Source organism: Schistocerca americana, chromosome 3 (genome assembly GCF_021461395.2).
Source record: "Schistocerca americana isolate TAMUIC-IGC-003095 chromosome 3, iqSchAmer2.1, whole genome shotgun sequence".
In the NCBI taxonomy this organism is placed as follows: Eukaryota; Metazoa; Arthropoda; class Insecta; order Orthoptera; family Acrididae; genus Schistocerca; species Schistocerca americana.
Window position 1 is genome coordinate 950,419,086 of NC_060121.1, and position 12,866 is coordinate 950,431,951.

Here is a 12,866-nt window from a genome sequence, read left to right on the forward strand (position 1 = left end):
ACCCTTTTTTTTATAATGCAAAAGATTTCTACAAGACTTCTCCTCCCTCTCTCTCTCTCCATCACTTCATCCCCTACTCCCTGTTCATCTCCTCACCCCTATCCCTCCCAACCTCCTCCCTCCTCTCTCTGTCCATCTCTTTCTTCCCCATCTCTATGTCCATATACTCCCCCCCCCCCCCCCCCCCCCCCCCCCGCGCCTTCCTTCTGTCCATCACGTCTTTCCCCCTCTCACTGAGCTTGATCCCAGCTTACTGATATTGCAAGTGAAACCTTAATCGAGAACTCAATTCATTTAAAATGAGTGGGTAAATCAGTTGGGATCGTTAATGCAATGGGTATAGGAGAGACCTCTCTCACTGCTGGATCTGTGAGGACACTAGCTTGAATGACAATACTTCTCAAAGTTTTTATCTGTGAATGGGTAGGACTGAAAAGTTTTGAATGGTTCAGATTCCATAGTAGTATTCTAATCATAATTTGATAAACCACAAATACAGCATTCTTCTTTCCTTAACTGAATGTGATGAAAAAAAAGGAAAATACACTGTTATGTGTCCAATATTTGTTTAAAATTATGTTTAAGGAGAAAGGATATATGTGACACATGTGCAAGAAACAATTTGGCTAATGGTTTAAATGTCCTTATATTTAAGTTAAAACTGACTCCAAGAAATAAAATGAAACCGCACGTTTTCACTGCACAACATTTTGTTTCTTGCAGTCCATGTTGCAGGAAAATCCCTACATTGTTGTTTAAAAAGATATATAGCCTATGGCCATCTGTAGGTTAGTAGATTGTCATATAACAATTTGTAGTAAATCAGTTAGGAACCTTACGAGTTTTTTGCTGACTATGTTTCCCCCTGATGTAGTATACATTTATATACGATATATATTAAAAAATATATAACCTATGTCTATCTGAATTTTTATTAGAGTGTCACATAAAAATCTGAAATATTTTTGTCAAGAATGTTTCAATATTTTTCTTAACAGTCTTTCCAATTTATATAGTCTATATATAGATATATACCACATATATTTATAGAATGTGTGCCCTATATCTGTCTAAACATTTATTACAATGTCATGTAAAAATATGAAGGAAATTGGTCACAAACTTTTCTAAATTTGTGGTAACAGTATTACACTACAACTTATCTTTATATAGTAGCACAGATATTTTGCTTGATATGTTTATTTGAGTGTTAGAATGTGTGGATGAATTTCATTTTTGTTCTCAGATACTCTCTTAATTCACATCTGGGTTTTTATAAGCTGTCAGTGGTGGAGAACCAGCCACCCACCCAATCTTCCAGTCCATTACATACTGACCAATTTGGTCACTCTCATGGTCTGAGCAACTGTGGATGTTTCAATCTTCATACACCAAGTGACAGAGTGAACAAAGGAGAAAGACAGTCAGTGTAGTAATTGTAAATGAGAATCTAATAGAATGCAAACACAATAGTCCTATGTTATTTTAAGTGATTTACAGGTTTAAGTAGCAGCCTGGAATTTGATGGACCAGATCTTACTAAGGGGGCAGGACTGTTGTGGGAACAACTGCATTTCAGACTTTGCAACCCATCAAGAGGTGTGTGAGTGAGCCGCCTACAAGATCCTGCTGCTGGGTGCTAGAATAATGCTGAAAAGCTTGGTGCAAAGCCTCAGTCCACCACAATGGTGGGCTGAAATTCCATGTGCCCTGGCACAATGCTTCCCATGCTCACCTACTTGACAGGAAGTGGGGCCCTGTCACAGCATAGCTGGACAGAGTGAATATAAATACTCGCTGCTTAGCTTTTAGCAGCACTTGTATTCACACTATGAATGGCTATGAGACTTTTGACTACAGCTAGTCTCTATACCAGCTGGCAGTCTAACACACGCCAAGCACCTTCAGCTTTGCCTAGCAGCATCACCAGCTAACCACAGATCAACCAACCATCAGTAGACCTGGTGGTTATTGGCCTGATATGAATTCCTTCAAAGGAGGAACACTTCTAGGGTTTCTTTGTACAGCATCTGGGCACCTCCAGAGGTCCTGAGTTCAGCACAGGGCTGCTGTTCATGGCCACCTTGGCTTAAGACAACCTAACTTACATCAGCACTACTGCCGAGCCTAGTCACAGCCTTCCACTGAGGCAGCAACGCTGCCATGCATACCTCTACTGCCACCAGGTGTCATGCTGAGCTAGCAACCACTGCCTGGGATCGGGCATGCAACTGTGATGCTGACACCAATTTCTGTATGGAAGTCTTGAAGAATACAGAACTTTAACACACTAACTGAGCTTTCCTGTTTCTGCACACACTGAGGTACTGATAGAATGCAAACCACCCTCCTGTGTATGACATTCTGGTATGGAAAAAACCATCCTGGCACATAATAGTGTCCACATCCAAGTCAAGATTACAGAAGCTATACCCTGAATTCCACAAGTCAAAAAAGACCTAGAAAAAACCTAGATAAATTTTAGACTTATACTGATACAGACAAAAAATAACAGATGGAACGTGCACTAAGAGAATGAAACGGCAAAGAAAATGGCAACAGAATGAACTGAATATAGAATGAGACTCCATGGAGAAAAAAGTGAGAGCTGCATGGCAAAGCAGTTAACTGAATTATAAGGTTTTCATGATCCAATAGTATTCAGTTGCACATAATAATTAATAAAGATAATTAGCTGTATTTATGAGGAAGTTTTAATCTTTTCAGTTTAGATGGCTACAATAATGAACAATGCATCATTTTAAGTAGTCCTACAATCATTATTTTGTGTGCACTCTCCTTCCCTGAGGCCAGAGTGTTGTTCCCAGGATATTCACATAATTGGGAAAGAACAGTTTTTTCTGTTAATTATGTAATATGCCAGTTTATTACTATTTTAAGCGTAAACAATGAGTGAGAAATGATATTCATAAATATCATAAGCAGTATATAAGAAATTATAACTTAATTTAATCTGCAGAACCAGTTAATCATTATTCATCCTAAAGTCATCTCAGAATGATATAGGAATCATTGTGGTAATGACGAACTTCAATGCAAGACGCTTTTAATAGTTTCTGCAATGAACTCTCTTTGCACATCTGGCACTAAACCTAAAGAAATTCTGGTCCTATGTAAAGTACACCAGTGCCAAGATTCAGTCAATACCTTCACTGTGTGGTAACAGTGGTGATGTTATTGATGAGATGCCACTACAACAGAGTTACTAAACATGGTTTTCTGAAATACCTTAACAAAAAAAGATGAAGTAAATATTCCAGAATTTGAATCAAGAACAACTGCCAACATAGGCAATTTAGAAGTAGATATCCTCGGTGTAACAAAGCAGCTTAAAACACTTAAGAATCGAATTAGCTGGGGCAGTACTTGCACCTAAATGTGTGTTTATAGATCATCTGGTGATGACTTTTGTCCTCCTTAGAAACTTTGCATTATTGGTAGAAAAAGCATAGTACAATAACTCAACAAATGTAGTAATATGTGGTGATCTCGACACTGATTTTCTTGAAGAATCTGTTAGAAAGCTGCAATTGATAAATTTAATCATGTCATTTAACTTAAAGATAAAAGCCATATCTCCAATGAGAGAGAGCTGTCTTGACAAGGTGGCCACTAACACTGACGGCACTGTAAAGATTATAGATATTGTTTTTCCAGATCACAGTGCACTTAACAATAATTTGAAACCACCACACAGTGTACTCTCAACAGGAAAAATATCTGTTAAGTGTACAAATTACATTGACAGTAAGATAAATATCTTTATTCTTAACTTGGAGAAAGAAGACTGGCAAACTGTATTTACTTGTTCATCTACAAATGAAAAGTCTGAAAATTTTTTGCAGATATTTGAATATTATTGGAACTGTTATTTCCAATGAAAAAAAAAAAAAAAACTATCACTAAACAAAAAAAGAATGCGTTGGTCCCAAAAGAAATTAAAACTTCATCAGAAAAGATGAGGCTGCTGCACAGACTTAGCAGAATGGACAGTGGCAAATCCAGAGTTGAAGGCATATTGTAAACATTACAAAACCACATACAGGAGAGTTAACAGATGTGCTAAAAAGGCTCATAATGACAAAGTAAATGAGGGGGGGGGGGTGCTCTTCTAATAAATGCAAGACTATCTGGGGTATAGTAAATGAACAAACTGGTAGAATGATAAGGGTAGAGGATGAAATCATACTGAATATCGAAGAGCAAAAGACTGAAAATGTACATAAAATTGCTAATAAATTTAACAGGCAGGTTTCAGAAATTTCCACAAATCTCTTGACCAACTCTCCAAACACTGTACACTTTCTTCCCACAAACAATACTCCTCTCAGTTCCTTTGTCCTATCTCCCATAACTCCATGTAAAATTGAAGATATTATAAGGAAAAAAATTGAAAAGACTTATTCTGCTGGGTATGATATGATAACCTGCTTCTTATTTCATAAGCACGCAAACTGCATCAGTAAGCCCCTGTCAAATACACACACAAAAAAATTTTTTGCATCACCTTGGTTCCGAGAGTTCCAGAACCTGTACGGAAAACTGGAATAGAGATCTGTTGTGACTCGCCGATCATTCAAAGCACCGCCGCGCAATTACTCGTGTCCTCTACGTGCGGCGCTGTCTGCCAGCCATGCAGCAGCTGCGCCACCTAAGCGGCCAGCCGAGCAGCGGCCGCTAGACTGGGAGTCAGTGCTCATTCGAATGCTAACGTGTACACACGTCTTACTTGTTAACTTACTCTGTGACTTATATGTGTTGTGTCATTCCGAAATATATCAGTTAAACTTGACGATATAACAATTGGCAACAAGGTAGTGGATTTTTCCTTTTCACTGTTGACTCACAGGGATCCATTGCTACTGTCAAGCAACTATTGCAAAATCTCCTTGAACAGCAAACGCTTCTAACAGCGGCGATTTGCGATTTCGTCACGGCCTCAAATGCGGGGCGTTTCTCGTCATTGGCTATACCTCCTTTTCCTCCTCATGACGAGACAGCGGAAGACTGGTCTGATTATGAAAAACGTCTTCGACAGCACTTCTTGGCATTTCATGTCACGGACGAACAACCATGTAAGTCTCTGTTCCTTCCCTGGATTTCACCTCAAATGTATCGGTTGTTGTCGCAATTGGCTCCTTTGAAGGATCCTGTGTCTCTGTCCTTTGCTGAAATGTGCTCACTTCTGTCTGTCTATTTTCAAAAGCAAACGCATGTGGTAGCCTCTCGTGTTGCCTTTTATCGTTGTCAAAAACAGCCACATCAGTCCTATCGCGCTTGGGCTGCTGAACTTCACGGCCTCAGTCGAAAGTGTCAATTTGTTACTGACGTTCACAAAGAATCCTATGCCGATTCCATGGTACGGGATTATCCGGTCGGCGCCCGACAAAGAAGTTCGGCAACATGCCCTTCAGTTGGCGAATCCGACTCTAGATGAAGTTCTCTCCATTGCGCAGTCTTTTAAAATTTCTCGCGCTGCTGGGGCACAAATAGAGGGGTGGGGTGATGTCAGGGAAATACAACCTCTGTGCGCTGTTGACGACGCGTGCGGCGCGTCCCCGCCGCCCAACGTGGCCGCAGTGCGCTCCCACGCGCAGCCTCGGCCTAGCCGTAAACAACCCGCTAAGAAACTGCAGCAAAGCCCCCGGCAACTTCCTTCATGTCCGCAGTGTTTTACGAAACATTCACTCAAGGAATGTCCTCAACGTTGGGCTGTGTGTCACAATTGCAAAAAGAAAGGTCATGTGTCTTCCGTTTGCAAATCCGACCGCATACATGATGTTCATGAACATGACGCTGATTCTGATTCTGTGTTGTCTGTCAATTACACTTCCTCCCTTTCAGGGAAGTTATTCCTCACTGTCCAAATCCTTGGTCGAGATGTTCGCATGCAAGTGGATACCGGTTCTGCCGCCACTATAATTAATTCTCAGACGTATCTTCAGTTGGGTTCTCCACTCCTGTCACCTGTCACTCGGCAATTACGGATGTACAATAAACAGAAGATTTCTCTCTTGGGACAGTTTAATGCTGAGGTATCTTACAAATCCGTCGTTCGCACTGTTCCCATAATTGTGGTCGACCAGAGCAACGCAGAAAATCTTTTTGGTTTCGATGCTTTTCGCGTTTTTGGGTTCTCCATAGATGACTGTCAATATTTTCTCTGATGTTATTCCTTATACCTAACTGGATTCCTTATCGACGACATTTTCGTCCCTTTTCTCTCCTGGGTTAGGCTGTGCAAACGACTTTGAAGCTCATATCATGCTCAAACCCACCACTCGCCGTAAGTTTTTTCGGGCTTGGCCCATTCCTGTGGCCCTTCGTAATCAGGTAAAACGAGAGTTGGATCGTCTCACTACTTCAGGGGTCTTGCTTCCTGTCACTTCCAGTGAGTGAGTGGTCCTCTCCTGTCATTGTCGTTGCTAAGCCAAATGGTGATATTCGTCTCTGTGGCGATTTCAAAACCACTGTAAATGCTCAATGCCTCATCGACACTTACCCTATGCCGCGTCCTGAAGAACTGTTCACTAAACCTGACTGGAGGCCAGTATTTTTCTAAAATTGACCTGTCAGAAGCTTATCATCAACTTCCTCTCGACGCTGCTCCCCGACAGTTTCTGGTCCTTAACACGCCTTTCGGCCTCTATCAATACCAACGACTGCCATTTAGGGTTGCCAGCGCCCCTGCTCTCTTTCAGCGATTCTTGGAACAATTATTGCTCCCTGTCCCTGGGTGCATAAATTACCAGGACGACATTGTTGTCACTGGCTCCACCAGTGACGAACATCTTCAAAATCTCCGCACACTTTTTCATGTCTTACAGACTGCCGGTCTTAAGTGTAATCTTCAGAAATCAAAGTTTTTTCAGGCATCTATCACGTACTTGGGGTTTCAACTCTCTCGGCATGGTATTCGTCCACTTCAGCAAACAGTTGCTGCGATCGATGCCCTTCCTCGCCCTACATCTGTTAAGGAACTGCAGGCCTTCTTTTTACCGTCTGCGGCTTTGGTGGCTCAGCCGTTGCATCGCCTATTACATAAAAACGTGCATTTTCACTGGTCCACGTCATGCGACGCGGCTTTCCAGAAATTGAAGACTATGCTGAAACAGGCCCCGTGCCTGGCTACTTCTCAACGTGGCCAACATCTTGTTCTTGCCACAAACGCCTCTCAATATGGGGTCGGTGCAGTCCTTGGGCACCGTTTTTCTGACGGTTCGGAACAACCCATTGCTTATGCCTCCAAAACGCTCATGGATGCCCAACAAAAGTATTCTCAAATTGAGAAAGAAGCTTTGGCCATTATATATGCTCTTCATAAGTTTGGTGTTTTTCTCTATGGCTCAAAATTTCGTCTTGTTATGGATCACAAACCACTTGTTTCCTTGTTTCATCCATCGTCACTTCCCGACAAGGCTGCACACTGCCTCCAGCGTTGGGCTCTTTACTTGTCTCGTTTCAATTATGAGATTCATTTCTGGCCAACGGCTCAACATGCAAATGCTGATGCTCTGTCTCGCCTTCCCATGGGTCCTGATCAGGCATTCGATAGGGATGAACTTCTGTGTTTCCACTTGGATGTTGCCGAGCAGCGGGTTGTGGACGGGTTCCCCATCACTGGGGACAGGCTGGCGGCTGCTACGGGTTCTGACCCTACCCTCTCCCTAGTTTTACGCTGTATTCAGAAGGGTTGGCCAGATCGCCCGTCCGCTAAGACTTCTGATCCGTTGCGGAACTACTACACTTTGGGCTACCGCCTCATGGCTAGGGATGGTGTTATCCTCCTCTCTACTGACAATGCTTCGCCGCGTGTTGTGGTACCTGCGTCTTTGCGTGCTTCGGTCTTGCGCCTCCTTCACCAAGGGCACTGGGGTGTGTCTCGCACAAAATCTCTGGTGCGCCGTCATGTGTACTGGCCTGGCATCGACTCTGAAATAGCACACATGGTCGCTGTCTGCGGCCCTTGTGCATCACAGGCCGCTGCCCCAAAGTCATCTTTGTCACCGTGGCCTTCGCCTGAGAAGCCCTGGGAGCGCATTCATGCTGACTTTGCGGGACCCTTTTTAGGTACTTATTGGCTCCTCGCGATTGACGCCTACTCTAACTTTTCTTTCATTGTCCGTTGCACGTCACCTACCACCGCGGCAACCACCAGTGCTCTCTCCCACATTTTTTCTTTGGAAGGCCTCCCCTCTACTCTTGTTACTGATAATGGTTCGCAATTTGCCTCTTCCGAATTTGCGGATTTTTGTGCTCGTCACGGCGTTATGCATGTCACGGCCACGCCATTCCATCCACAATCCAACGGTGAGGCTGAACGACTGGTCCGCACATTTAAGGCTCAGATGCGGAAACTTCTGACTTCTTCTGCTGCTGCTGATGCGCTTCTCCAGTTTCTGGCGTCTTACCGTTTCACCCCCATGGGCGACCACAGCCCGGCTGAGATCTTACATGGCCGACAGCCCCGAACGCTACTTCATCTTCTGCGGCCTTCCACCTCTCGGCCGCGGGTGCCTTCACTTAGCCAGTTCACCGCCGACGACCTCATCTGGGTACGGGGATATGGCAGGTGGGCAAAATGGAGCCCGGGCCGCATCTTAAGACACCATGGCAGACGCCTGTATGAAATCCAGACGGACACGGCTGTTGCAGTGCGTCATTCGGACCAGCTTCGACCTCGTGTGCCAGCAACGCCTGTTCTGAATGCCGCTACACCACCTTTGGCTCTACTTGACGCTCGGGATCTTGGCATCTCTCAATACTCACAACGCAGCCCTCTCACCGTCATCGCGATGCCAGCACAAGAACAGTCGCCACCAGGAGACGTGCCCATGCAGGAACCGGATGACCATCCTCTGTCAGAGCAAATCTACTCGCCTCCTCCTCCAATGGACGCCGACACATCGCCCATGTCTCCTGTCATATCAACTGGACTTGCCGCAACGGGCAGATTGGTGCATGGGGCCCCAGCAGATTCGACCCCTACGTCTCCTGTCATCTCGACTCGTTATCATCGGGGACACTTCTGTCCGTACGGGAAGCCTCCTCGTCGAGACTTTACGGCGAGTCAAACAACGCCTATGGACGTTAGCCATCTCCAGGACACCTCTATAAAGACCAGTGCAACAATTTCAAAGGGGGGAAAAGTGTTGACTCGCCGATCATTCAAAGCGCCAACGCGCAATTACATGCATCCTCTACATGTGGCACTGTCTGCCAGCCATGCAGCAGCTGCGCCACCTAAGCGGCCAGCCGAGCTGTTTGGAAGCCTGAGTGAGGCATGTCATTGGCAGTTCCTGTGTCTCTGCATCTCCTCCATGACCGAACAACATTGCTTTTGTTCACTCCGAGACAGCTGGACACTTCCCTTGCTGAGAGCCCTTCCTGGCACAAAGTAAAAATGTAGACATGACTGAACTGCAGTATTGATCACCTAGACATGGTTGAACTACTGCCATGTACCTCCTTCCTGGTGGAATGACTGGAAATGATAGGCTGTCAGACCCCCTCCATCTAACAGGTGCTGCTCATGCATGGTTGTTTACATCTTTGGGTGGGTTTTTAGTGACAGAACAGTCAAAGGGACTGTGTCTGTGATACAATATCCACTGTCAACATCTATCTTAAGGTGTTCTGGTAACCGGGGTGATGCAAAAAATTTTTTGATGTATGTATTATAAATACCTCACTTCTAGAGAGAACATTTCCAAACCAGATAAAACATGCTAGAATTATACCTCTCTATAAGAAGGAAGAGAAAAATGACATAGCAAACTATAGGCCACTTGCCATACTGTCTGCTTTTTCAAAAATCTTTGAATACTGTGTGCCAATAAAATGAGAAATATTTTTAATTTCTAACAACATAATCTCATCTTCCCAATATGGATTTCAGAAAAAAAACAGGTCCACCACACATGTTCTGTAAGCATTTTTGCAAAAGTACTCAAGCTTTTTTGACCATAAACAACCTGCTATTAGTATATTTCTTGATCAGTCCAACATATTTGATATGGTTGACCACAAGCTGCTCCTTGCAAAACTCCAGCAGTATGGGATTAGAGTGTAGCCCACAGTTGGTTCTGTAGCTACCTCAGTGAAAGAAAGCAATATGTAGAAATAAGAAATTCTAAGACTTCCAGGTATTGTAGGTCAGATACACTACATATCAAAAATGATGTGCATCAGAGGTCTGTTCTCGGCCCTGTCCTTTTCGTTCATTAATGACCTCCCAGAACACATACCAAATGCCAGCTCCATCTTGCATGCTGATGGCACAAATATTTTAATAACAAGTAGATGTGACATATTGCAAGATGATGTCAATCAAACTAATTGTCAATTAAAAGCTTGGTTTGAAGCAAATAGCTACTCATAAATACACAGAAAAATGTAACTATGAACTTCCGCACAAGACAAAATCTGACTCCCTTCAATTACAAATAGACAGGACACCAAATTTCTTGGACTTACTACCAGTAACACTCTAAATTTGAAACCATATATTGAGGCATTGTCACAAAAGCTTAACAAAATCTGTTATTTATTAAGATCATTAAAAAACACAGCTAGTGTAGATACTTTGAAACTGATGTACCATTCACACCTGTCTTGATGTATGGCCTGATCATCTGGGGAATCTCTCATAATATTCAAACTACAAAAACAAGCGGTAAGAAGAAAAAAAAAAAAAAAAAAAAAAAAAAAAAAAAAGAAAAACTGAGCGCTGTAAACCACTGCTTAAACAGTTGAAAATCCTGCCACTGATATGCCTCCTTATAATGGAATTGGCTTGTTTTGCAGTACAGCACTTGGAATCCCTCCACAGAAATGTAGACTGCCACACACATGACACCAGAGCAAAACCCAGTCACAAATTTTAGCACACAACACAAAATTATATGCTAATAGGGTTAAGTGTGAGGGTGTTAAAATATACAATGACCTCCCATAAAACACAAAAAAAGCAAAAATAAGAAAATGAGTAAATTAAAGGAATCATTACTAAGTCAGTGTTTCTGTTTCCTTATGTGAATTTCTTGAAACAAAATTTTAATTACTTGTAACAAGCTGGATTTTGTTTTAACTATACTGTACAGCATGTAATTTTTATCTGTGTGTGCACTAGGTGCACAAAACTTAGTAATACTAATATAATCTCCAGTGGGGACCCATCTGTACTAATATTCTTGGCAATGATAGCTGTGCAAAACATGTGGATTATTTCTTAGTCATGTGAATTTTCATTTGGTATTCACTTGTATTTCAGTTTAGTAAGATAATTTACACTATTATTTCTTATAGCATTATGTTTTTGTCTGTATCTCATATACGTATTTTGCTATATGAAGTATGTACCAGCACCACCACTATCCTACCATAATTTTTAACTGACTTGTCCTATATCATGTACTGTACAAAATGTATGATCTAAAAGACTAATAATAAATGAATAAAGGCAAGGCTTCTGGTCCAAGTTGTATACCAGTCAGACTACTTTCAGAGTATGCTGGTACAATAGCTTCTTACTTAGCAATCATATACAACTACTTGCTCAATGGAACTAAAGACTGGAGAGTTGCACCAATCACACCAGTACCAAAGAAAGGAAATAGGAGTAAACTTCTGAATTACAGAACCACATCAGTAATGTCAATTTGCAATAGGGTCTTGAAAGATATGTGTTTGAAAATCATGAATCACCTCAAAGAAAACTTATCCTTACTCTTCTGTGTAGATTCAAATTTTTGTAATTCTGCCACTGTAGTCACTATGTGATATATTAGTTGGAGGAAGTAATTTGTCTATTCATTTGTTTTGGAACAGAGATCTCAGAGGGGGCTCACCACAATGCACAAAACTTTTCTTGTAATATTACTACCTGAGTGAATGAGCATTTCAGCACTAACCAAGGAAATAGTTGAAGAACTGCACTGTTATTTTGTAAACTTTCTCTTTCTTTTCTTTTAACTGTTTGATTAATGGTACAAACTGATGGAAAGTTCTCAAGAACTGGTCAAATAAAGCTTTTGTCAATGACCTTATTTGTGGGTGATATGTGTTTCCTTGGGATTTTTCTATTAAATCTCAGCCTAGAACCTGCTTTTCCATGTTTAGTTATATATGGCCATTCTCCCATAAACTGTCCTGGAAACGTGCTCCTACATACATGGGAGTTGCGAAGGATTCCACTGACCACCAATGCTAAGACTACAGTCAAGCAATCATGGATTTATTTTTCTGTTTGCATGCATTACATTAATGTATACTTAGGATCAACTCTAATTTTCTGATTATCATCTGCATGTGCATTGTCATGATGTCCCCTCCTTGTAGGCTGACCCATCTTCATCTTCTGAGAGCTAGAAACATCATCTGCCAGACTATTTATTTATATATCATGAACAATAATGGCACCACCGCACTTGCTCATGATATACACAATGCTACTGATTATGTCATTCTCCTAAGAGATAACACACTAGTTCTGTTGGCTACGAAGTCTTGAGTGAATCACATATCTGTTCCAGTATTCTGTAAGTGTGTATTTTGTTTGCTAGGAAACAGTGCAGAATTGTACTGGAGCTTTATGAATGAAAAGAAAAATCTGATGTTCACTCGATTGGTGCTGGTGGAATCAAAGGCAGTAAAATAAGTCGCAAGTTTTGGTCATTGCTTCTGTAAACATTCTTAAAGATTGGACTACCTCCACCTTTTTCCATCACATGGAGCACTCCTTTGTTCCAGCGACCTAAAATGACTGTTGTTAAAAGAGATACCAGTTCTTCTACATATCTAATAAAAATTATAATCAGTAGTCTGTCAGATAGAGTGACTTTTCT

The 12,866-nt window shown here is 42.0% G+C and overlaps 2 protein-coding genes across 2 annotated transcripts in view; both read right to left on the reverse strand.

Annotated features, from left to right (window-relative positions):
* LOC124606573 (putative neural-cadherin 2) overlaps positions 1–12,866 on the reverse strand; it is a 44,223-nt gene that overhangs the window by 14,477 nt on the left and 16,880 nt on the right. The window lies entirely within an intron of this gene.
* LOC124605125 (putative neural-cadherin 2) overlaps positions 1–12,866 on the reverse strand; it is a 32,569-nt gene that overhangs the window by 536 nt on the left and 19,167 nt on the right. The gene's annotated exons all lie outside the window — the stretch shown is intronic.